The 27,584-nt window shown below is 46.1% G+C and overlaps 1 protein-coding gene across 50 annotated transcripts in view; it reads right to left on the reverse strand.

The window, feature by feature from the left end:
* The window catches only part of CACNA1C (calcium voltage-gated channel subunit alpha1 C), a 760,002-nt gene that overhangs the window by 526,334 nt on the left and 206,084 nt on the right, over positions 1-27,584 (reverse strand). The gene's annotated exons all lie outside the window — the stretch shown is intronic.

The raw sequence follows: 27,584 nt of genomic DNA on the forward strand, positions 1-27,584 counted from the left end.
GCCTTGGACAACAATGCTTCGTGGGCAGGTTCTCTGTCCTCCTCCATTAATGCCAGGATGCCTTGTATGACATCCCACCTCCCACCTCTGACTGCCTCACCTGGTGCAGCCTGAGAACTGCATAGTAGAAAATGAAGAGCCGAGGTGCCTGGGTGGCTTAGTGGGTTGTGTCTGTCTTCAGCTCAGGTCACGATCCTGGGGTCCTGGGTTTGAGCCCCGTGTCAGGTTCCCTGCTCAGTGGAGAACCTGCTTCTCCTTCTCCTCTGCCCCTCCCCCTGCTTTTACACTCTGACTCTCTCTCTCTATTAAATAAATAAATAAAATATTTAAAAAAAAATAAAATGAAGAGTTTCTATCAAAGACACTAGGAATTTACCTTTTCTACAAATTTGATTCAATTTCTGTTTCTTAAAGCTGAAGTCTTCACAATTTGGTAATGGAGAGTCAGTGATGCTGCCTGACACTGAAGCATCCCCCTTCCCCCCCACCGCGCACATGGCACATGCCAGGCCTACAGTATCTGTTGTTGTAAGGATCTTTAAATGGTGAGTCATCCTCATGCCTCAGGAACATGTCTCAAAGGCCTCTGAGGGGAGGCCTCTAGTTCAGGGGAGAGTAGCATACCTCAGCAGCTTCCTGAGAAGCCTCTTTCCTTGGGGGAGGCAGAGGCGGGGCCAGGGCCATGTGGGTAGGAAGAGGGGAGTTGGTTCCCCAGGTCCTGACCCCCCTGTTGCCTTCAAAGATGCTTTCAGCTGAACTGTCAAATCTGAGTGTTTTGTCCTAAAGGATGAAGGCACAAACGCAAGCACCTTCCTTCCTGAGGGTGCCCTTCACTGCTGTCTCAGCCATACACCCACATAGCCTCGAAAGGTAACTCGCAGTCCTCTCCAGGCTGTGGTCAGCACTCCACTTTCAATGCCTTGTCACCCTCTGGGCCAGGCCAACCACATAATGATAGAAGAACATTTCTATACAAGGGCCTTCCGGTAATAAAAATTCATTTAGGAGGAAATAAATTTGAATCGAATTTACTAACCCCAGAACATGTAAATTAGGGGAACATTCCTAATGAAATTGCTGCTAGGCTTGGAAATGATCTCAAAGTTGCATTTCAAAATACAGGTTCATTTCTGCACCGAACCGATTCACTGGGTGGTTGTTTACAGAAGCCCTGGTTCTATTAAAGGGGGCTCGAAATGTCAGGTTTTGAAATTAATAAAAATTAATTTCTGTTTGGTGCTGTTCATTTAAAAATTAATCATCCTCCAGCTTGGGTCCTATTCAGTCATTGATTTAAGTGTGGGAAAGCTTCACTTATCTGAATGCTTTTCGAGGAAGAGGTAAGAGGAAAGTCTTGTCTAAACTGATGAAAAAAAAACTGATGAAAAAAATCCAAATGGCTGATTATTGAAGAAAAACGGTGCTAGAACTTATAGTATTAAACATATAATAAACTAAGATTTAAATGAACACTAATAAGTAAAATAGAGTTAGTCACTGAAAAATCACAATCCATAATAGGTTTTTATTACATAATTACATAATAATGAATTACATTATATCACTGAGTCTTAATTTTTTAAATCAATGGGAAACACAGTCTGTGTCAGAATTCCTGGGGTACGATTTGAATTTAAGCTTCACAGTGTTCAGGATTTAATCGGGCATTTCCGATGGTCAGTGTGCAGCTTTAGTAAATGCGAGATGCAGGGAAGCAAGAGAGGGAGAGGGGGGAGAAGAAGGAGGGAGAGAGGAGGGACAGGGAAGAAGGACAGATGAGGAGGGGGAAGGAGAGGGCAGGGGAGGGAAGGGAGGGAAACAGGAGCCACCCAGGAAAGAACAAATAATTTCTTAAGTTGGGGATCTCAATGTACATGCCTTGGTAGAGAAAAGCAGCCAAGAAAGTGGTGACATTTAAATTTCCTAAGGGCATAGTGTGCTCAGTCTGGGCTGTAGTGAAGGACCTTACTACAGTCTCCTTGTTGTGACAGCTTTAGCCCCCATCTGAGAACAGGATGGCACCCCTGGAGGAAGGGGTGCTGTGGGCCAGCCTGTGCCTGGTAGAGAGCCAGCTCTGGATGTACTGCTGGGCGGGGACTGGTGACATAGAAAGGACCAGAAGATGTTTTACAGGCCCAGGGCATCCATTCTGAACCAGAAGGCAGGCTGCCAACAGGTTCTGTCCTGCTTAGAACTACAGAATCCCTAGAGTCGTCCCTGCTGGTTACCCACCTTGTTCCTATCAGCTCTGGACCTCCTTGTCCACACAGTATTTAAAAGACCCAGGAAAAAGTGCTGACAGGAGACCACAGGGCTACACATACCGCAGCGTCAGGAACCCTCAATGGCGCCCCTCTCCTTGCTGCCTTCCTGCACTAGGCTGGAGATCTCTAGCTAACCTCTGGCTCCTTCCTCACTTCTCTCTTATCACAGCAAAGATTAATTGGACATCCTGGTTTTACACTTCAGTGCAGATGTGTTTATGTTCTCGCTGAAACTGCTGATAGCCTTCCAAAAGTGGTTTAAGACAGAGGGAGTCTGTAACGGCAATCCCATACTCCTCATTTGCAAAAATATTATTTTCCATTATGATTCATGGTAATATAGAGTGTTTCAGCTGTGTTATGGGTTAGGCAGGCCATCCTGGAAATGCCATTTACAATCTTCTAAATTTAAAACACCAACTTAACGATGAATAAAAGAGCAGTTCAAAATTGGTGACTGTCTATAAACTATTTGTGAGTGAAAAACTCGATGGATCTTACCAGTGGAACTTCATTTAGGCTTTCACTACATCTAAGCAAGGAAATCTGGATTATATCACAGTTCATCACCTAAGAATTAGCAAAGAATCCTGGATTCGTTCACTCCTACTAAGAAGGTAGTTAACTGTAGGGTGAACTGGCAGGTCACAGGTATTCAGGGTAGATGGACAAGAAAGGCTTCCTGAAACAACAGGAGGGCTCTGGGCTCCTTGTCCCAACTACCCTGCATGCAACCAGTCCAAAAGATGAGCTATTGGAAGAGTGCCTGAAAGAGTCTTACGAGTTCCATATTCCAAAAGAAAGCCCTGCTCTACCCCAGCCTGCTCTTGAAGACATAATGACCAGGGACAGTACACCTGGGGGAGCAGGGGGCATGGACTGGGAAGCTCACCTGATCTAAACTCTCTGGGACTTAGGCCATATGGCTGAGAGGTCTCTTATCTCCAATGAGCTGGGACTCCACTGACATAAAATGAAGATGTGAGCTAAATGGTGCTTGGGGACCATTCTTGACCTGTCACACACATTTCTGAGTTTGGGGCCGAGAGGAAGACTCTTTCCTGTTGGACACACTATCCCTAGCAGACTTTAACTGCAGGGTACAGAATCAGATGTACGATCTTGTGGCTCCCTAAGAACTATGTCCCTATTCAGTGTAGGATGCTAATCCATCCACCTTCCCCCTTATCCTCATCTCTACTACCGTTTCCTGAAGTAATGGCTTCCTATCTGTGGCACTAACACCATTCACTTTGTCCAAGACTAGAAAATATTTTGATAGAAGACAATTTTTTTTTCTTGTGACAACAATGTTTCCCAAAGGAAGCTGGCTCTGAAATAGCAGAGATGTCAAACCACAGACATACGTAGCTGGTAACACTCTTGAGTCCATCTAATCCAATCCCATCTTTGCCACGGCAGAAATTGAGGCCCAGAGTGGCAGCAACAGTGGCACAGCCAGGAACCCAAGCACTCTGCTCCCTACTGTCCTGTGGGAGAACATGACTTCCTAGTTATGAGTCCCTGCTTCCACAAGGAGGGTCTCGCCCAGGCTCTGCTCTCCAGCCATGTGATCAGGGCGGGTTTGAGGACCTCCCAAGGCATTAAGATCACACACCCACTCCTCATGAGTTTCTGTCTGGACTAAATGACAAAGGTATCGAGAACACAGAGCACAGTGCCAGGCACGTAATGACTATTACTGTCATCCCTACTATTATTATCAGTGACTCAAAAAAATACACACATCTCTTCTTCCATTAAGGGAAGTGTATTTGGTCCATTTGCCAGGCATTAGGACATATTCTCTATTTTGGTAACTTGAAATTTTTCTACCAGATCCCATCAGAGCCAAAAAGACATCCTAGTCACTGTTTGCTCTTAGGAATAAAGTGTCCCCCAGTGTCCTCACAGGACCTTTGTTTGGAAAGTACTCCTACTTTCTCCAGTGATGGTATTTTCAGACATCCCAGTGTAGGATGCAGGGTAGAACCTGATGAATCTAAGGGCAAGAAACCCAGTGACAACTGCCACCGTGTTCAACATCAGGGTCGGGACTTAGCAAATGGGTGTTCCTGCGTGGGAAAATGTGACAGTCAGAGGGAGCACAAGTGTTCATGGGCAAAAACAGTTCATCAGATAGATGAGGCCCCAAACTCTTCCAATCACTGAAACACAGCATTCATAGTGGGACAGAAAATGAGACCATCACAGAACTGGAAAGGGGAGAGGGCAAAGAATCAGGCAAAGAACCCTAAAAAGGGGCAAAGTGTGTCCATGAAAAACATTTATCAGGAGGTCTCCAAGAGAAGAAACTGTCCATGGACAGAAAGGGAAAAACAGGGCTTACTAGCACATACGAAAAATGACTGAGGTATTCCAGTTGCCTAAAAGTTCAACACAAGTAAACAATGTGATGTGGAAGGAGAAAGGAGGGGAGGACAAGGAGGAGAGGGAGGAGAGGAAGAGGGAGGGGGAGGAGGCAGAGTGGAAGGAGAAGGGAGGGAAGGATAAGGAAGAGGATGAGGGGACAAGGGTGAGGGGATGAGGGAGGGGGAGGAGGAGGGAGGGGATGACAAGGAGGAGGAGGGGAGGAAGGAGGAGGGAGTGGAGGAGGGAGGGAGAGACAAGGAGGAAGGAGGAGGAGGAGAAAGCAGAGGGGGAGGAGGAGGGGAGGACAAGGAGGGAGAGGGGAGGACAAGAAGGAGAGAGGGAGAAGGGAGGTAGCAGCTAATCTCAGCGTATACTGATGGAAATGAGCTGCCTTTAACAGGAAGCAACAGCCTCCTGCTCATGGGCCAGGTAGAGCTGGGTAATCGTGAGTCAAAGGCAAACACAGAGTCCAGGTGAGGTGGCCAGGACTGGGGAAGAGGATGCTTGTGAAGACGATGGGTAGCCTTGGGGGAAGACGACCAGGAGGCACCTGGCTGCTGTCTATGATACCAACAAAGATGTCCTAAGGAAGAGAGAATGGGTTTTCCCCTCTAGATGGCAAAATGAAACACAGCAGGTAGACGATAAAGGCAAGCAGCCCTAAGAAAAATTTTCTCAGGATGACAGATATCCCTCAGATGGATTTCATCCCCAGAGGGGTTGGGGCAGAGGCTGGACGGCCCAATGACTTGTCAAGGCCATGGTGGGAGAAGGCCCTCTGCCTGGTGGGCCTGGGCTCCCTGCAGCTCTGGGACACTGGGGACCCGGCAGGAGAAAAGGCTTTGGTCCCCTCGGCCCATGCCCAACACTGTCAACTGCTCGGCTTACTGGGGCTTGCTTCCTCTACTTCTGTAAAGAGAAGCAAAGGTGCCCGGCCTGCTGCAGGGAAGGACCCCTCCACTTCGTCAGCCACCTCCCCTCAGAGTCTCATGCAAACCAGCTCCTGGGGGTAACAAGTTTGCACAGGGCCTTGCAGGCAGGGCCGGAAAGCCTTAGCAAGCCTGTGAGGAGACGGCTGCGGGCCACCCTCAATGCAGGTGAGGAGTCCTAGAGCAATGTCTGCATCTCCTGCAGGTGCTGTACAAATTTAAACCTACCTGGAGCCACCTTGTGAATCTCAGTAAAAAGATTTCTGCTGAAACAGACAGCTACTTGAAAGGGTTCTCCTCCCATTTATATCTAATGTGCTAAGTTCTGACTTCTGAGTGCAGAGGATAAAGGCCCATCTCCGTGGATAAAAGCACAGCGTGAAGCTATTTGGCCCCACTCCCCGTCTGCAGCTGCATCCCTCACTTCTTCCCATTGCATGCTCTCCCCTTGAGACTCAGTGTCACTGACCACACAGCTCTGTGCCTTCTAATACCCGGTGAGTCGGAGGGCAGGTGGGAGAGGAGTCAGCCACATTTTAATTGAGAATCTACTATGTGCCATGCACCCTATTACACATTTTCATATATCATCTTATTTCTCTCAACAACCTTGCAATTTTTGTGGCAACATTCCCATTTGACCCTTAAGGAAACTGTATACAAAACAAAAAGTCACTTAAAACAAAAATTTGCACCACCTGCTTCTGCCTTCAAAGCAATGGGTAAATGAATCTCTCTACCACCCCTTTCCCTTGTCCAAGGAGATAGGTCAGACCCCCGTCAAATGGCCTGTCCTGTGGGAAGACACAGCAGTGAATAGGCAGCGGAAGGCTCTGAGCAGAGTTTAGGATACACTAGATGGAGCTGAACTGCGCCGCATAATGAAAATAGAGAGAGGGAGAAGTAGAAAGGGCAAGAAATATATTAAAATCCTAAGGCCTGTGTCGGCAAAAATGTCTGGAAGGCTTTTTAAGCACAGAGATTTCAAACATTCAATATTCACATTACAATGACGTGGACTCCCTTGAGCTTTCCAAAATCTGAATATAGGCTGATATACTCATAAAAACCTTGTGTGAGACTGGAGTGTGTGTGCGTATCTGTATATCAAAGGGGAACAGGTCCATGTGAGGGTCTGTCAGAAACAGAGAGGAGGGCACAGTCAGAGAAAGTGACTGCGGCTGACCCCGGAGACACTGAGACAAGTCCCTAGGGAGTGACCACAATCTGGGAGAGGGCATGGGATGAGGGCTGAAGCTGACACCTGGGACATGCAGGGACCGGGCTCAGGGCCACATCATTGCTAGTTGAGGGCTGATACTTAACTCCAGCTCTGTCCGAAGACATATCCAACTTCCTTCCTTTCCTAGAAATGCTCATCTCACGCTCCTGCTCCCTCCTGACCCAGCACCCAGCACTCAACATCCTCACCATACAAACTACACGCACTCAATACTCACCTCTCATGGAGCTGCTCTGACTTCCCCAGGGTGGACAAGTCGCTCCTTGCAGTGCATAGGCCACTATGTTCACCAAATTTGTTTCTCCTCCATGTGAGTGCAGAAGCAGACCATATTTTCCAGAATTGCATTCAAGCCAAGGGAACATGCAGGAAATGATGAGTACCACCTCTGGGCCTGAACCTTAAAACTTTGGGTGCAACTATCCCTCCCTTCTCTTATCTCTCATCTACCAGCCAGATTCGGGGAATCTGGAAGAAAATTTCCAGGCCTAAGAGGATGGCACAGCCTCAAAACAGAACCCGGGGCCCGTGAATGTCCCCTGTCACCACCCTGCCCATCTAAGTTGGACTGTGCTATAAGAAATAAACCTTTATCCTGTGAAGCCACTGAGAGTTGGCCATTCTGACTAATACACCCTTTCCAAGGCTGCCATGAAACTTGTTCATCTCTCTACCATCCGCCTTGCTGACCAGGTTATATTTCAATCTTCCACAAAAAATATCTACTTTCCCACTAGGCTCACCTCCTCAAGGAAAGGAACTATCTTACACTCATTCTATGTTTTTCACACCTAGAACACATAGTTTATAGGTGTCCTCACTAAGTGTGTACTGAAGAAGGAAATAAATGAATGATAGATCCCAGATGAGCCCAATGTCCAACTTGGTCTGCACTACCCTGAACATTTTTAATTAAAAAAAAACACCAGCCTTCGGACCAGCTAAGCCCTGGATGAAGGAAAGAGAACGGCCAGAAAGCGTGGCAGGGATTGGGAAGCTTCCCCTCTTCTGCTAGGTTCCCATCATGCAGGCAGACCTTGAAGTGACAAAAACCCTACCCTAGGAGAGTGAGGGCTGGCAGGAATGTTTCACCATGCTCCATCCTACAGTATTTTGAAGTCTTTTGTTTAAATCGATTGGCAATGTTTAAACACACCATTTCACACAGAAGTGCAATATTACTAATTAGGCAATAAGGAGTAAGACACTGTCATTTTATAGTAATGCATTATGCACCAAAAAAGCCCTCCTTCTTTCAAATAAACCTGAGATTTCACATAATCTCATTTTTAGTATAGAAAGGGGATTCCATTCCATTAATGAAGAGCAAGTCCTGTTGAATGTGCTACTCACTTAATAGAGAAACACCAGGCATGATCCCAAAGATGCTTCTCCTAGGTTTTGGAAGAGCTTTGCCCAACCTTGAAGATCTGGTTCTCACCATGATCAAAGGCAGCCACTTTCAGTACCTCCTTTGTTCTCTTGTATCAGTGACCTCGAGGGATCCATATTTTCTTTTCCTGTAGTAAATCTCTTCATGGCATTTTGTGAGGGTTTTTTTTTCCTTCTTTAAATATGACTGGCTATTAGAGCTCTTAATGAATATGTCATGTTAATGGGGCCTGTCACAATTTCGTGATGCTTTATTTTAGTTTTTCTTGTGTCAGGTAAATCACTGTGGTTGAGGATAGCTGAATGTTCCTTCCTTTCCCTCTCCCTATAGGTTCTCACTCAACTTGAGGATAGAGTCTTCCAGTTGGGTAGCAGCCCCTCCTTGAAGTGGCCCTTTGGAAGCTAGACCTGGTGCCCTCATCTTAGGCAGCATGGCTAGAGCCCAGCCTTGGCCTCTAAATAGGAAGCCATGGTGTCCACACAGCAGAACATCTTCCTGTTTCTATGGACTGGACCCTCCCTGCCTATGTGGGTGAGCCAGGCCCCTCAGCCTAGAGGGGTTTTCTCCAGCCTTCCTCTCCTTGTACAGATTCAGCTCTTGTCACCCACATGCATCCCTCCCTCTGCTCCTTTGGGGCACAACACTGGCACACACTGCCTGCAAGGTGCCTCTGTCACAGCGGCACCCAGCACAAGTCTGTTTTTGGGGGGAGGAATCTAGCGTCTACATTATACCAGAGCCACACAAAGATCCTAGGCAGAGGCTCTAGAAGAGCCAGCCCTCCCCATATCTTTACTCTTCACTTCTGAAAATCTGAGCTGGTTGATACAATCCTATTTAGAATTTATATCCTTCCTTCTGCCAAAGGAGCTGAGGTAACTGATTTAATATCATCTGTTCGGGACACTTAGAAATTTTTCACATTTCTCAGGGAACACTTCTTATGTTTTACAGTTATAAAAACACCACCAAAGAGGAGACCAGAGGACCTGAGAACCTAGTATAATTTAGGCCATGAAAGTGAATACCAATTCACTGAAGTAGTCTCTTTCTTTCTCTCTTTCTCTCTGGGGATGGGAGGTGGGAAGGGATAAAAGAGACTATCTGCTGGGCACAAGAGGTTTGACGCCTGTGCCCTACAAGCTTTTAATTGTTCCACAGAAACATCTGAAAATTAAAAACAAAAACAAAAGTAGGTTTGGTCCAAAACACAGAAGATGCTGGAAAATCAAAATGGATATTTAACTCAACATTCATAAAAGTTAACACTGTGTCAGCCAGTCAAATGTGGCTCAACACACAGAGTTATCTATCAATACAACAGCGTTCCTATCGCAAGACCAAAATGAATAACTTATTCTTAATAAAACTCAACATTATAAAAAATACAACCATTGTCTCTAACTTCATTATAGCAGAAACATACTACTTGATGTGGTTTGTGTGGATACATTTTACAACATCTGATACGCTGAAGGGCAGAGTGATTATCAGGCCTCGGGAAGCTTCACACAACCCTGGGAGTACAGAAGTCATTACACCACGTGGCCCCTATGTATTGGGTTGATCATAAGGCTTTTTGGGTTTTGTTTTAATTCTGAGTGAAAAGACTCACACACAGGCTGCTTGTTCTGGTTGGCTGTCGGCTTCTCTCTGATAGCTGTCATTTCCCGAGGACCCAGCCAAGGTTTCGAGGAGAGGCCGCTGGGCTGGGGCGCCTCCGCTGGCACCCTCCCTGTCACTGTGCAGATGGGATGGCTCAGTCCCACTGAGAGGTCAGCAGATCCAGCTCCGAGATCCTGGACAGGGCCTTAGAGTCTCAGGCCCTTTGCTGCAACCGTGAGGAAATGTAGCATCGGCATGAAATCTGCCTTTACTTTCTTAGCTCTCTTTAAAGAAGGTAAACGGATGTACCCTACCCTGTGTGGACACTGCTCCTGGTCCTTTTGGCCACATCTGGCTCACTCCACGTTGGCCTGACAGCAGGCCTGTCCCTGACACGTGCCCTCCCAACTCTGAGTCTCCTCACGCTTACCTGGCATGTCAGTACCTCACTGTTACGGGGCAGACTTTCTGAAAACCACAGCGGCCAACCACGAAGCCACTGCTCAGATGCTCCACTTGGGAAGAGGCTCCAGGTCCAGAGGGAAGTTCATCCTTCACCGCCTCAACGTCTCCCTACCCACCACTGGCCCCATCTCAATTCCAAATGCAAATCACTTTCTGGTTCCCTGGTCATTCCTTTGGCTCACGATGGAGTGGCTGCTATTAGGAACACAGCTCCTCAGAGAGGTGGCTAACAAGGGCCAGAGGGCGCTGGATTTGAATTCTGACTCTATGGATTTGCATCCTTGACTCCACCACCTAAAAACTGTGTCATGCGACCCCAGGCAGTCACCAAATCTCACTGAGCCTCAGTTTCTCCTTCTGTAGGATGTAGAAAATAACACCTGCTCACAGAATCACGGGCTATGATTCTAAAAACACACAGTGGTACACAAAGGTAAGACACACTTTGACCGAGAGTCTGTGCACCTGACTGCTGGCAACGAGGAAGCAAGGAGTCATAGCAGAGACGTGGGGTGAAAGAGGGGTGGCGTGTGTTCACAGCCAGTCTGGGGAAAAAGGCCTGCGTGGGATGAAATGGGAAGCGCAGTCCCCAGAAGAGAAGTAAGAAGCGTCACATATGTTTCCAGTGATGGGCACTGGGGTCCCACAGACCTGAGGTCAGAGTCTCCGCTCTTCCTTGCTGCCCATGTGACCTATTCTTTTTTTTTTTTTAAGATTTTATTTATTTATTCATGAGACACACACACACACACACAGAGAGAGAGAGAGGCGCAGAGACACAGGCAGAGGGAGAAGCAGGCTCCATGTAGGGAGCCTAATGTGGGACTCGATTCCAGGTCTGCAGGATCATGCCCTGGGCTGAAGGCGGCGCTAAGCCGCTAAGCCACTGGGCTGCCCCAATGTGCCTTATTCCAAGAACCTGCTCCTCTTGTATAAAATGAGGATAGTGACAGCCCCTCATGTTTATAAATGACTTTGCACAGTACTTGGCACACAACAATTGCTCCAAAAACTCTACTATTATTAAATGGTTATCTACATTAAGACTAGACTTTTTTTCTTTTATTTATTATTTGAGATAGAAAGAGAACATGAGCGGGATGAGGGGCAGGAGAAGGAGAAGCAGGTTCCCCACTGAGCAGAGAGCCCCGACCACAGAGCTCAATCCCAGGACCCTGAGATCGTGACCTGAGCCGAAGGCAGATGCTCCACCGGCTGAGCCACCCAGGCGCCCCAAGACTGTACTTTAGAGACTGGTAAGTGCTAGATCTCAGGCACAAATTGTGAGCAAGTCAGCGGTCTATGAATCCATAAGCAATGTCGCCACTGGCTCCTGTGCCCCCCCGCCCCGTGTCCTGCTCTCGGTGCTTCTCAACCCAGGCCACCCCACCCCACCTGCCCCCCGCCTGTCTGCTGCTCACTGCATCTCAGCGGACATTCTCTGACAGTCTTTCTGCCCCCATGTCCGTCTCGGGCTGTCTCAGACTCTGACCTCTAAAGTTCTTCATCTTTCTCTTCCTTCCTTTATTCCTTTAAAAACCAACAGATTAAAAAAAAAAAAAAAAACCAACAGATAAATAAGCCCACCTTCTGTCTGGGCGGATGGCACACTCTCGCTGCCTGGCGCCCGGCCCTGTCCATGGTCGTCCTCCCCGTGGCCTGCTGTCCCTTCGGGGTCGCGGCCCACACCTGGCTGGCTCTCTGGCAGAGGCTCACTCTGAGGGTGAGGCCTGGTCAGCAGGCCGTGACAAAGCGACAGCCTGATTCGACCCCTCCGCAGCTGCAGACGGGGACCGAGGCTCCGGAAGGAAAGCAGCTCCCATGGGCGGCCGACTTGGGCCTCTCCCGGCCACACGCTCAGGCCTGCCGGAGGGGGCGGACGCCTTTATGGCCACCACCCAACCCTAATCGGGCCGATGGGCAGGCTTCCCATGAAGACGAGAGGCCCACAGCACGGCTCCCCGAAACCACAGGCCGCAGTGGGAGCAGCGGCGGACGCCGAATCTGGCGGGTGGGGCCGGGGAAGGCGCTCAGGGAGGAGCCAGACCGTGGCCGGGCTGGGAACCGAGCAGGCCGGCTGGAAGTGCTTGCAGGCCTCTCTTCACGGGGCTCCAAAGGTGGCAACGATGTCGTGTGAAATCCAGGCGGGTCTCAGGGACAGGAGGAGGAAGACATGGCCCACGAGGAAAGGTGACCAAAGCCACACGGCAGCTTCTGCGAGCCAGCAGACAGGCCGAGGGGCGGCCCTGCGGACAGCCACTCGAGGGATCCAGGTGAGGCCCTAAAGCCCCAACGGCAGGTGGATTCACAGGTAAGAGAGTGCTGGGAACTGGATGCAGAGCAGGTATTGCAGGTGGGAGGAAGACATGCCTGCCCCCTCCCTTTTTCCCTCGGCTGCACCTGCCAGCCACACGCAGAAATAGAGAGGGACTTGACAGCAGTAAAGTGGGAGTAATGAAACCAGAGAGGTAGAAACACCAGAGAGACCAGTTGGAGGGTGTCAGTGGAGACATCTGTACCTTCACACGGCTTGGCAAGGGGCCTGGTGAATGAGCCACAGCCAGCCAGGTGGCATTAGCCACTGCAGAGGGAGATCCCAGCGCTTCCAGAAGGGCAGGTCCACCTCCCCTGGCCCTCGGGCCTCACCAGACATACCCCTCCACCCCACCCAAAATTTAGCTCCCCATCCCATTACATAAGACTTTAACCCCAGCTTAAAAGCAAATACCCATGGAATGAGAAGCATCTTCAGGGATTTCCATTATTTGTCACCATTAAGATCCTAGTGCTATGAGTATTTTGTGGGGAAGAGGAAGCCACCAAGCCACCAAAGAAGAAAGCAGCCTAGAAAACAAGATTATCTGCTTTTTCATGCCACCTCTGCACCTGTCCTCCTCACCAGAGGGTAAGCCCCAGGAAAGCCAGACTGAGCCCAGGTCCTCACTGTACTTCCAGTGCCTGGGTTGCCTGGCACATGGTAAAACAAGTAAGAGGTAAGTGATGAAGGCATGAATGAACACACAAATGAACAAGCTACACAGGGAGATACAGCTCTCACAGACTATTTCCTATTCTCAATACAGCTGCATGCTAGGAGGTTCTGTATGAGGCAAATCACCTCCCATGCTGACGTGATCAGCTCTGACAGGAGACAACCAAGGAACGGGTGCCCTAAAGTTGACGCCAAAGGCTACAAACTAACATGAACTTAATTCAAGTGACCAGGGTTTCGCCCACAATGACCAGAAGCAGCTGTGAAGTTCTGCCCCTTTGGTGATAAACTTGAGGGCATTGCAGGGGAAGTCAGAGTTCCCACCACACAGTTCATGGAGCATCTTTGGAGACATACAAAGGATACAGAAAACTGGGCAAAAAGTCCAAGTCTCCTAACCTCAGAAGGCATATTGAAAAACAAGTCCCCTTAGCTGCCAAACACAGAGCCAACATTCCTTTCCTGCCTGCTTTTACCATCATACACCTGAAAATCCTCCAGAATAACAACATCCCAGCCCTGTTTGCCTTGCCTGGAAATCAGAAGCTGCAGGCAGTGGAGGATGGGATGGAGAAAAGAAAAAAGAAGACTTGTTACAGAAAAGATTGGGCCAATTAGGAAAAATTGCAAAAGCTTTCAGACCGTGCAGAGGCTCGCTCTCCTGCACACACACCGCAATCTCTGTCTCTCTTTCACTCGGATGTAATTCATAACAGATTTTACATTTACAGGAACCAGACAGAAGCAATTTCCATGTCAACTTTTCAGACCAGTTACAACTAAGGATCTCAGGAACCTCTGGAGACAGAACTGATGAGGCACCTCAATCGCTTACCTACCTGCCAGAGAGTCAGGCCACCGACCACCTGTTCCTGTTATCTGGGAATCTCGGGAATGAGGAGAGGAGGAGGGCCCAGCAGTGGTAGCCTTGAAGGCTGGTTCATGTCCTCAGCCCATATCTCCCAGACCACTTTCTGTGCCAGTGAGCCCACAGCACACAAGAGTAATTCTTAATTTTTGTAGGATCATGAAGCACTTTGAGAATCTGATGAAAACATGGGGGCCTTTCTCCAGAAAAATGCACCTATGCGTATGCATGTGCACACACACACACACACACACACACACACACACAAACATTTTTATATATATTCTCAGTAGGTCTCCAAACCTACCTATGCCTCAGAATCATTTGAGCAACTTCTCAGATTATGGTGCAGCTCCTTCCTATGCTCACCAAAACAGAGTCTCTAGAGAAGGTGTCCCAAAGTTTGTATTGAAGAAACCATTCCTGGGACTATGATATTCAGGTGAGCACCAATCTGTGAGCAGGTTTAGTCCCTGCCTAAGGGACTCAAGGAATGTCAAGTTCAGCATCTCTGTCCCCATCCTTCACCCTTGCCAAGGTCAACAAGGCAAGAGAACTTTCCTGTATTGAGCCAGACACTATGTTAGGTTGGTTTCCCTAAATTAATTCATTCAATTTGATTTTCACAGAAATCCTGAGAAGAAAGTAGTATTTTCCCCCATCTAATAGGTGGAGAGACAGAGATTCCAAAAAGTTAAGGAACTTGCCGACAATATGGCATGTGGCAGGTTGAGGACCAAAACCAGTACCTGCCTGAATTTTTACAAGGATGACACCATCAAAACCCAGCCAGGTGATATCTGGGTAAGTGCCCCTCCCATGTGCTGCCCCAGGGCCCTGGGTGTGCCTCTATTCCAGCATTCAACCTACTATGTTACTAGTTTGCTCATTTCCCTGTCTCCCTGCATGGAGGGAACATGGGGGCACAACTTCATCACCTTTGAATCTGCAGCCTCAGCACAGTTCTGGTCCATAGTAGACATGAGACAAGTATTTCCTGGACATACTACAGAGAAAAGGAGGGAGTGTACAATTGAGCTGACCACTTCTCCCTCTAAAAATTCCACCAGAGAAGCCACCTCCCCGATTTTGTACCCTCAATATAACAAGGACCACACACACACACACGGCTCACCAATAGGCAAGGGACTTTGAAACCTTCACACACATGATTGGGTTTCCATTTTAGGTGGTGTGGGAGAAGAAAGGAGAAAGACTTGGGGAAGGCACAGGAGAGAGGGACTGGAACAAGCAGTCACAAAGGAAACCCATGAGAACCTCTGCCCCCAGGAGTTATGGATCCTGTCACTGCAGTATGCCATGCTTTCACTCAGGTCACACCTATGCTTGTGTTTGCTTCCCCTATATTACCTCATTGCTCGCACAGTTTTACGGTGGTTCTTGTCAGAGGGCATTAGTAAAGATTACGTGGGTTCCATCATCATTACTTTTCTGTAGATGGAAACTCACAAGTCATCTGGCCAGTCCCTTCCAATGCCAAAACTCCCCCTCCAACATCGCTGACAGACCTCCAGCCTCTGATTGAATGCTTATAGGGATGACGAACACCAGACCTCTTGATGAGTTCTAGTTCTAAACAGCTCTCTGCTGAACCCATAGCATCCACCCACTGTCTGAGTTCTACACCAACAAGTGACCCACAATCCCTCTCTACATGACCACCTGACAATACATCTTCTTGCCTCGGTCCTACAGCTGTTCATTATGAGCCCTGGGCTAAGTATCCCTTGTAATCCATTATGTAGGCTTCAGTGTTCACATCTATAAAGTGATAATGCCAACAAAACCAACCCTGTGGGGTTACTGTGGAGATTCGACAAACTCTGCTTAAATGATATCAGGTATGTAGGTCTCTTAGTCTACCACAACTCCAAAATATTAGCTCTTGCTGATCTTCTTTCTCTTCCCCTAGCCTACATACTAAGTGCTACCCATCTATAAATGCAGCTTGGGATGGTGCCATAGTTTCAGCAGCCCTGATCATATAAGAATAAAACATATATATACCTGGACCGTTTTCATGTGGACTGTTCTCAAGTCTGCTCTTCCCAATTGTGTCTTTGAACAATTGAGTTTGGGAGCCTAAATATCAGACCCCAACGTTTTCCTGTTTGCTTCAGCTCACCATGTCAATCTATTATGATCATTTTGATCTTAATTCCATCCCCACACCGAAGGCCTTGATGCTGCCCCTTCCAGGGGTCCCTCCATTTGCATTTTACCGACTCTAAATAACAAGTGTGAACTCTAAAACTTCAGCTTAAGATGAGAGTCTGGGGGCCTTCCTCTTTGAAATTAACTCAGCTCCACATTTTATAGAAGAAAATGCAGTGCAAAGGGATGAGCTGGTTTATAGGAAACCAAAGAGATGGTAATGGTCATTGTAATCACTGTCTTGGCTGAGCACTTCCTGTCTACAGATACTACAGGAATGGGTCTCCTCACAGTGGCCAGCATCTTGGACCCCAGAGGGCAGCATTCATCTCCATGTACCCCACACCCAACAACATACCAGACACACAATAGGTACCTAAATTCTTGTGGAGTAAATGAATATGTGATCTCATCTGACACTCACAAAAATCTTCATTTAGAAAATGACAAAAACTAGGCTTCAAGAGACTCCAGCACCCATTCAAAGTCCCCAGGTGCTTCTGGGAAGTGCTGTGATTAGAACCCAGTTTGCCTGGCTCCAAAGCCAACCCCTCACTTTATTGCAAGAATGTTCCAGTATGCAATACCCTGGACATTCAGGGGAAAGCTTTCCACATCACATCACTGCAATCACATGTCCCAAACTTATATCTAAACAAGAGAAATGGGAAAAACCTACCAAGATTAAAATATCTTTGAGCAGAGAAGATCCTTTAGCCTCTCCTCCCAAAGTGACTCACTCTCTGGTTCCATTCTCCCACTGACTCATCCTGTCAGGACATTTGGCTTCCTCTGAAAGGAGAAGGGCTCCATGCCAGGCTTGCCAGTACCAGGCTGGGTGGGTTGCCTAGCAGATGCTGGCTCCAGAGAGAAGCAAGGACTATTGCTTCCGTATCTTAATGCTCTCCCCTCAGACTGAGGTTTATCTTCTCTAGGCCCTTCACCCTTTGCCAGGTGCCAGTAAAGAGAGATGCCAGGGGTTATCTCCAACTACATTCAGGAGTATGGGGTGTTTCTGTGTGTGTGGGTGTGTGTTATGCCTGCATGTTTGTTTCCTTCGAATATAAGGTTCCACTCATTCATTCATACATATACCATGTACTCAATCTCATGGTAGATCATAATGGAAGTTACAGGCACTAGAAGATGTGCTCCCCCTTCCAGCAAACATGAGCAAAGACTCAGAGTGAGGCCTGCTTAGGAGGCAGTAGGGCAACCCACCTGCCCAAAACAAAAGCTTATGTGAAAGGGTGGAGAAAGAGGGGCAGAGCCTTGAAGATCAAGTGTAAAAAGTTCTAACTTTCTCCAGTGAGACAAAGAGAAATTATGAAAGCTTCCTTCACTGCAGACAAGGAATGCAGAGGAAATAGACTCTCAGGAGATCAGTCCAGCAGTGGTGTGTCCAATGGTTCAGAGAGTGAAGAAACCAAAGGCAGGAAGACAAGAGCTCTTCCTGAAAGAAGACTCACATCAAATAAGTGCAAAACAAGAGTACTTTCATTCAACTAATGAATACTTATTTGTGATCATTATTATGAAACTCTGATTGTTCCTTCAGGACCTACTGATTTACTTTTTGCTCGTGCTGTCTACTTTCCAACCTTACTAATTTTTGTTGCTTCCTCTGCATGTCCTTTTTGCTGAATCTCTTCCAATTTGTGAAATCAGGTCTGGAGCCAAAATCCTAGCAGCATTCGATCAATTAGGATAATATTCTAAACCAACACTCTGAGCCTGGGTAAACCTTTGGAATGCAGAGCCCAGAGTTCTTGCATCAATTACTAATCAAGCATTTGATGGGGCAATGGGCTGGATGACTTCAAGGCCCTCTAACCTTAAAGAGTTTACGGGTCCATGGTACTAACTCACTGATAAGTTTCTCTTCTCTCTCTTCAACAGACAGCTCAGTGGGTCAAAAATCTGGGCAAAACCACTAGTTCACTGACCTACCACCAGTAAGCCCAGGGAATGTTTTGTCTTTGGCAATGCATCACCCACTTACTCATGTGCTGTACCCCATACCTGTAAAGACCACCAACACGTGGAGATACTTAAGAGGACACACAGATTATAATAAAAGACCTTGAATTTCAAGTCTTCAAACATTTATTTTAATGATTGTTTAACGACATAATTCATTAAACAAACACTAGATTGTTCTAACCATAGAAAAGACCCCCATCACTTCTATCTTTTTGTTTTCCTCTTAGGGCCTATGCAATTCATCTGACAAAAAAGAGCACACCCATAGGTCCAAAAATCTAGTACTCACACAGCCCCAAAGGCTCTGTGGTGGGATCCAGGATGCGACCCACTGAACGCTGAAGAACTACCGTCTTCAAGAAAGTTGCTGAGTCTGCCCAGGGGCCAGGAAAGAGGGCATTTTCCAGGAGCTGAGACATGTTCACAGCCTTTTGTGACAACCTGCGGGGAGGCCAAACTCCCGGTCTTAGCATCCAGCTCACCAGCCCCAGATGCCTTGACACTGAGAGACAACTGCTTAGATCCTTTATGAAGCCTTGTGCAGACCTGGATTGTTTGCAGCACATAATCTCACATAAGCACCAACTCTTGAGTTAGACTCACCTGTGCCACAAGCAAGGTTCATGCCTCCTACAGGTATTTCTAAGAATAATAGCTAACAGTACATGACCCCTTGCAAATGGCAAACTGTGAAGCACTCACTTTCCTTCCCACCAGCTCCTGGATCCTCAGGAAGCCTCCTGGTAGAGGGCTCCATTTCCTGTCCTGTCACATCAATGGGTATCAGCCGCTACCAAGGACTGCCATTCTTTTGAAATGTTTTGCCACTTCCCCAGCAAGTAATTTTCCTTTCAGTAAGAGGCAGAGAGCCCATTCTAAGTTATGACATCCCTTCGTTGGAGAATCGGCTCCCCTGATTATGTCCGTCTTTCTTCTTTGTAGAACCCGCAGCTTGAGGAACCTTGCAGTGCAGAGAGGCCTGGCCTCTTCCCAGTTCCTCACTTCCCTTGGTGTGTCTCGCCCTCTTAGTAGGCCTGTGGGCAAAAATCTCAGAAGGTTACAGAAAATCACCTGCAAGGATGACAGAGAATGACAAGAAGAGATGCTTGCAAGATTTCTTTGAGGCCAAATGTGCTTGAACTAGATTCAGTTTAAAATGTTTTTAATTTAAAAAATCATGCTTTACATTGACATTTGGGGGTGTCTGTGGCTGCTTTCACTGCACACACAAACCCAGAGGAGAAGATGAGAGGGAACAGCTACTTGACAGGGATTCAGGCCACTCGTATTGTATCCTCTCCTAGTTGCTAAGCATCCAGAAATTCCTCACAGCCTATGACAGGTGGGAGTTACAGGCAAAGACAGATGCTCATCCACAAAAAGGCCTCTGGATGCTGAGCAGGCAGAAGGGAGGAAAAGGTGTGCCCGAAGCTGACTAGAAACTCTGGATAGGAAAGGGTGCCCAGCTGATGTGCAGCCAGAGTCGTCAGGTGCCTCTTAGTGAAGCCACCCCTCACCAGGCTTAAAGGGGTGACCCTGGATAGATGGATGGCCTATGCGACCACAAATGTGGGCCTAGCTCTAGAATAATTGGGCACCCCCACTGTTATCCAACACCAATTCTCTAGTGATGGGGAAAATGTTCTGAGAGCCTTGTAACCAAGAATAAAAGGAAATGGGTCAAGTAGTGGCATTTCCCCTCATGTATCATAATTTTAGAATGGGATGGAATTCGATTTATCTGGGATGATGGACAGATAGTCGTTCTGGGTGGAGTCTAGGGGGAGGAAGGTTTCTGCCCTGGGATTTTAAGTTATGAAGTGCTCAACAGTACCCAGGAAAATGCTAAACCTAGGAATTTAAAAGGATAGTTTAAGAGGCAGCATTTCCTGTAGTCCAACCACCAACCAGATGCAGAGTTCCCCTCCAAACAGATGAAACACCTTGTATCTCTCTTCGCAGTACCAGCTGGCAGGGAAAAAGCTTTCTACTTTTAAGTCTAAACTCAGTTCCACTCTTACCTGACTATTCTATCAGAAGTCACATCATATACCTCTGTTCAAAATCCTTCAGTGGCTGCCCAGCTCATTCAAGGGAAACGCCAACATTCTTGAAATGATCTACAAGGCCCCCACATGATCTGCCCCCACTCCCACCTCTCTGACCTCCTCTCAGTTTACTATCTTCCCCTTCATTCACTCCACACCAGCCACACAGGACTCTTTGTTATTCCTCAAACACTGTAGATATGCTCACTCACACCTCAAGACCCTCTGCCTGGGATATTCCTCTCCAACATGTAAATGGCTCATTTTTTCACCTTTGTCAAGTTTTGGCTTAAACAGCACCTTCTTGCGGGCCTTCCTGATCTATTTAAAATTGCGACCCCAACTCCCATACCCTCCAGTACTTCCCATACCCCTGTCCTGCTTTTTTTTCTCCACAGCCGGTGTCATCACCTAACACAATGTATCAACTCACTGGTTTGTTTGTCTTCTCCCAAGACAAGATCCAAGAAAGCAGAGATTTTTATCTATTTTGTTCACTGCTGAACCATCAAGAGTTAGAACAACATTCAACATATAATAGGAACTCAGTAAATAGTTGTTTAATTAAATAATGAAAGATTTATCCTTCTTTGCTAGGACACCAACTTATTCTGAAAACTGACAAATGATAGGAAAGCACTTGTCCTGCCTTTTCTATCAAACTGTATTTCAGGAAAACTAAATAAATGATAAGAGAGTATAGTTTCATATAAAAGACTTCCAACTACTAAATCAAAAATGGGCATTTCTTAAGTCCTAATGGAATAATAGGTATGAGTAACAATCATCACTGGATGCTAAAATCACAAGGTGGAAGGTTGACAGGGAGCTATGTGATGGAAGGAGCCACCTAACAATCTCTGAGCCCATTCACCAGTCCCAGTGTCGCTAAAAGTGATTGCTGATGTACTGAAACAGGAAGTGTATAGTCCCAAAAAGAATACCCTTGACCCTCCCTCCAAAACAAATGGAGCGTGAATCTAGCTTCTCGGTTACAGGAAATAAGGAGGATAAAGGAACAAATTAAATGACAAAATGAGGAAGTAGTCAGCCAAATCAAAATGTGGGACATTCTACAGGACAACTGACCCAGTTTCTTCAACAAACAAATGACATTCAAGAGGGGAGAGAGGACAATTTTTTTTTGACAATTTTTGATAAAAAGAGATTTAGGACATACAAGCCAATGTAATGTGTGGACCTTATTAGGATCGTGATTCAAACCAACTGTTAAAAGATATTTTTGAGATAATAAGGGAAATTTTAAAAAGATTTTATATATTTATTCATGAAAGATACAGAGAAAGAGGCAGAGACACAGGCAGAGGGAGAAGCAGGCTCCCCACGGGGAGCCCAATGTGGGACTCGATCCCAGGACCCCAGGATCACGACCTGAGCTGAAGGCAGACACTCAACCACTGAGCCACCCATGCATCACAATAAAGGAAATTTAAATATGAACTGAGTATCAGATGATATCGAGGATTTACTGAGTTTTGTTGGTGTTATTGTTGTCCGGGATGATACAGCCATTTGGGTTTTTTTTTTAAGTCTTTGTAGAAGATACACATTGAAGTATTTACAGGTGAAATTATAGATCTTTCTCAAATTATGATGGGGTTATGCCCTAATAAAACTGTAAGTTGAAAAAAGAATAAGTCAAAAATGTATTTGCTATACCTAACCTATCCAATATTATGTATGGCTTAGTATAGCCCACCTTGCTTAGGACATGTATGCTAGCCTATAGTTGGGCAAAATTATCTAACATAAAGCCTATTGTATAATAAAATATTGAATATATCAGGTAATGTATTGAACACATGTAATGTATTGAACACTGTACTGAAAGTGAAAAACAGCATGATTGTGAATGTATCCATTGTCGACCCTGTGATCACAGGGCTGACTGGGAGTTGTGGCTCATGGCTGCTGCCCCACATCATGGGAGAGTATTAACTGCATATCGCTAGCCTGGGAAAAGATCCAAATGCAAAATTTGATGTACACTTTCCACTGAGTCCGTAGCACTTTTGCACCATCCGTAAAGTTGAAAAATTACAAGTCAAACCATCATAAGTCAAGGACCATCTGTATATAATGACAAATTTGTTTTCAGATGTCTCAGAAAAAATGTCTTGAGGGAAATAGATAAAACTAACTTGGCAAGTGTTGATAATTGTGGAGCTGGAGCTGGGAGATGGGTATATAGGAACTTATTATACAAGTCTCTTTGACTATATTTGAAATTTTCCATCATAAAGCCATTTCTAAAAAATACAAGTTGCTGTTTTATAGGTAAACTTCATGAAGTAAAAAATAATAATAATTCAAAGTACCTAGAATAATAGTTCTGTCCATTCCATCAGCTCTAGATGGAGGTCAAATACTAGAAGCAAAAGAGCTGGTCATTTTCTGATTTTAGATGTACCCAAGTGCCTTGCCTCCCTGGTTTAAAGATAGCCCCTCTGGTTTTTATCCTGAGACAAAGGCCAGACCATCTTGTGACTTCTAGAATCTTCTCTCTTGCCTGAGAGTACTAACAAGATTAGCCATCTGTTTATCTGGGTTCCTGCTTACCTTTTCCATGTAAGGCCACACATCCCTCTCCCTCTCTGCTTCCTTCCCCTTGAGAAACTCCCGTGTCCATTCAGTAAATGTTCTTCAACCACATCTAAATATGTTATGTAATAAATCTGTGAACTAGTGTGGAAAGTATTACAACTCACCCTCTGATGTTTGTTGCTGATTCTAAAGAGGAAGGGGGGCTACACCTTATTAAATTCCAAGCCCATAAAAGGTAGGTGTTCCTGTCCCTGTCTCCCAGATGAGGAGACTAAAGTGCAGAAAGATTGGGTAAATTACCTGCTATCACAAAGCCAATCATAATAATAACCATCACATATGTTGTGCTTACTTCATGTCAGGGACCATCTAGTGTAAATCTGCATTAACTTGTTCATCTTCACTACAACCCTGCAAGGCAGGTACTCTTCTCCATTTTACTGACAGAATTTAAGCCCTGGTTAAGTAATCTGTCCAAGGTGACAAACCTAGTCTGTGGTTAGAGGGGTGGTGGCGTGTGTCAGAGGCAGGGCTTCAGCTGAGTCTTGACAGTAAGGAGGATGGGCTCAGGCAGAAGCTGGAGACAAAGGTGGAAACATGCACTGAACATGAAGCATGCATCCCATTGTGCCCATGTGTGAATGGAGCGACATAAGTCGGGTCTCCATATGTCCCAGTCTGCCTGGGCCACTCTGTGTGTGTGCCTATTGTCCCCATATAATTATTAATAATGCCCCCTTTCTTTCTGAAATGTATCCCCATTTGGATAATAAATTATATGATCATCTTAATTATAAGCTCCTCCGGGGTAGGAAAAACACATATAGTCAATTAATCAATACCCATTGAATAAAAGGTTAATGAATTTTTGTGCGTGGTGATGGGCCTTCCTGGAAATGAAGAACTGATCAAGTAATGGTCTCCATGGTGTCCCTGTAAACTCTTTTGAATTCTGTGGCTCATAATTCTTTCCTAACTACCCCCTTCAGATGTAAATGTCCGCTCTCTCCCACCTCTCCTGGTTTATTCCACAGCACCTCTGAGTTCAATGAAAAAATGGATCTGGATTAGAGCCAAACACACAAACTCTTACACTTTTCTTTTGTCACTCCTACGTAAGAGACATCCCTGGGCATGTCATCAATCCATCATTTCCCTTCTTTATGGTAAGTCCTGCTCTCTCTTAGATGAAGGTCAGTCACCTGTCCTCAAGTATGCCTGCAACTCAGAACTCAGCACTTCCTGATAAATCTCTCTCTCTTGGCTCCTCATCAACTCTGTAGTCACCTACTACTTCCAGGCCAGTGAGGCACCAGGCAAAGCTGACAAGTTCTCCTTCCCATATTTCCTGTCCCCATCCCATAGACCAGGTTCATCAGGGCAAGTGTACTCTGGTTTTCTTCAGTCCTAATATCTGGTAATTCCTAATTAACTCCAGACCCTTATATGTGCTTCATCTCCTTACTATGACATTAAGACAATCCCCTTTCTCTAATTCTACCACACTATTCAGGTTTATTGCTAGGTAAGATTACCTATCTTTACAGGGCCAGAGATAAAGACAGGTGAAAGAACTGAACCTTATTTTAAAGTCTGACGCCATTCTCCCAACTTTTCTGTGGGTCTTCATTGGACATATATTTTAATACTTGCATTTTGAGCTCTTCAGAAGAAAAACATAACATAAAATTGTGAGATTTTCTTATCAACATTAATAATAGTAATTTTTAAAGCTATGATAATTTGGTCTTGATTCATTGCAACCATATGGCACTTATTGGACAAGAACATTATCACTTAATTAGAGGACAAAGAGCTCCCAGTGATGTGACAAGAGTCTGGAAATGCTGCCTTCTCAATTGACATTAGAGCAAGACAGAGCCTCTGGCTCAGACCACAAGGAGAGAGGGGTGAGCACCTTCCTGTTGCTGAAGTTGTAACTGGCTTTCCTTTCTCAAGTTCCACCTTAGCTTTAGGTCCTCTGTATCACTAAATGTAATGGTTTATACCATATACATCAGGGTGGCACTAATTGCTATAACAAATATGCACCAACATATAGGTGGCTCAACACAGCAGAAGTTTATATCTTGTTCATAATAATTCCAGATAAGTTTCCCCTCACAGTGGGATTCAGAGGCCAGGCTCTGTGTTCACAGAGGGCATTGTGGCCATCTGCCTACTGGTTTTCTCATCCCAGGGCCATATCATTTGCTGTTCCTTCTCTTTATAATGGTCTTTCTCCCAAACCTATTAATAAAGGGCCCCTTGCCATTGGTCATAGCCCAAACAGCATTACCTCAGAGAGGCCTTCTGGGCTACCCCTTCAAAATAGCTATATCCTCCCAGCACTGTCCATCTCGTCATCTTATTTTTTCAAAGCAATTACAAGTGTTGGAAATAATCTTATTTAGTTGTTTACCTCATTTCTATTGCTCTCCTATTAGAATGTTAGCCTTGTTATATTATTTTCCATTGCATTTTCAGCACTTACATCCCTAGTAGACCCTCAAAGGAAGAGAGGGACAGAAGAAGGGCAGGAAAGAAGGTCCAGGAAATTTAAGTGATGTCCTTAAGGTCACTTCTCCAGGAAGTCACTTATCCTGAACATAGCTCCCTCTGTCTGAGTTCTTCTACTATTTTTTTTTTTTTTACAGACTTTCTGTGCAGGGTGCTCATCACTCTATGATGGGAGGAGAGCATGCATTTTGACTTGTCCTTCCCACAATGGTGATGTTGTGTGGCATGCCACACCCTGTCTCATCTCAGCCTGCCATTTGCAAGTTGGCTCGAGTGGGAGACTCTTGACACAAGAGTCAAGGGTTCAGTCTCTGAGGGAGCCAACTTCCTCGGCTCCAAGGAAAGTTCTGTTCTAAAGACACACCTCTAACTCTGGCCAAACAACTACAGAACTTACTACCCTGACAGGTCATGTTGCTCCTGCCTGGCTTTTAGAGACTCTGACAATCAGCTTCTCAGACCAACATCCCCCTCACTATCTGGGGATACTCCAGATAAGACTTCTCAGCAATCCAGCCCAGTATTTGGAAAGCCATGTATGTAAATTAACCACCAGGTGCAAGCTGTCTTTTCCTGCCACAGGGCATTCTACAGGCTGCATGAGCTATACAGATGGAGAGTTCCAGATGCAGATACCATCAGCCCTCTGCCCTGCCTCCAAGTAGAATAACTTAACCCTCTCAAATCATGAGGGTTGGAAAAGTTAGACCCACCAAAATACCTGTCCGGAGCCCCTGCCAGCCTGACAAGATCTCTCCAGCCTCCAGGGGCATGGGTAGTAGCATTAGCCACATTCCTTTCTGCTAGACCACTCATCTGTCCCTAATCGATCTATGCCAACCCAGCTCAGCCTCTAATGCACTGTTTCCCCCGCATTTGCTTCCCACTGAAGGCAAGAAGAAAGCAAAAGCACAGGCAGCAGAAAAGAACTGGAATCCCCTTCCAATCTCCACCAGCCCTCTGGCTTCTCAGACACACTTCACATTCCCCAGGGAGTAAGAACTAGGCGTCTTCTACCTCAGCTTCCTAACTCTTGAGTTGGAACATAACGTCTTTAAGATGGTGACTCACTACAGCAGTGAAAACTGACTAATTATTTTGATCTTCTTGAAGCCACTTGCTTCATTAGTGGATACTCTCCATCCTGGGCCAAGACCCAATCCTGCAGTCAAACTTGGCTGAGTCAACTACACATGAAATGGCAGGACAGCCTGGACCCTCTCCTTCCCTTAGGTCATGCCTGAGCTCCTCTCTCCCTCCTGTCTAAAATAGACTTTTCCTTCTAAAAACAGATGTCTGATCTAAATCAATAGGTACCTCAGAGCAGAGGGCTTATCCTCATATTGGGAGATATGCTCCCTTCCTCACAGACCTGGTCACGCTGAAGCCACATTAAAATGAATGAGACTGAGTAAAAATCCCACTATCTGAAGATACAAAGAACCTTTAATGTCTCAGTCCTGAAGAGACTTAAATCAGAGCTGAGATTCACAGATCTAATGGCCACCCAAAGCTGGGCCTGAGACACCATTGTCTGAGAACCTATTATATGCTGGGGATAAAAGTTAAATAATAAATAGGCATAAAAACTGCCAAAACTGGGGATCCCTGGGTGGCGCAGTGGTTTGGCACCTTCCTTTGGCCCAGGGCGTGATCCTGGAGACCCGGGATCGAGTCCTACATCGGGCTCCCGGTGCATGGAGCCTGCTTCTCCCTCTGCCTATGTCTCTGCCTCTCTCTCTCTCTCTCTCTCTGTGACTATCATAAATAAATAAAAAATTTTTTTAAAAAACTGCCAAAACTGCAATAGGGGAGAGTTCCTATTTCTGCCTAATCCATGCTCTTTTGAATCACTTTCTCTCAACCCCTGGAACTCATCGCCACCCCACTTTTGCCATCCATAGTTCTCAGATGGAACATCATAAAGAAGTCAACATGCTTCCTCAGTCACCTACTTCCAACATAATGGACCTTCACAAATAGAATTCTAAAGGCTATGCTTTCGCCCATGATAACTGATGGAATAACCCACGATCATGTTATGAGTTACATCAATGGCAGGTCCAAAGGCAAGGAAGTCAGAGATGAACTTGGTGTAGGCTTCACAGCACCCTCAAATCCAAGCCTGATTACACCAGAACTGATAAAACAGACGCTGACA

Source organism: Vulpes lagopus, chromosome 21, assembly GCF_018345385.1.
Source record: "Vulpes lagopus strain Blue_001 chromosome 21, ASM1834538v1, whole genome shotgun sequence".
Taxonomy (NCBI): domain Eukaryota; kingdom Metazoa; phylum Chordata; class Mammalia; order Carnivora; family Canidae; genus Vulpes; species Vulpes lagopus.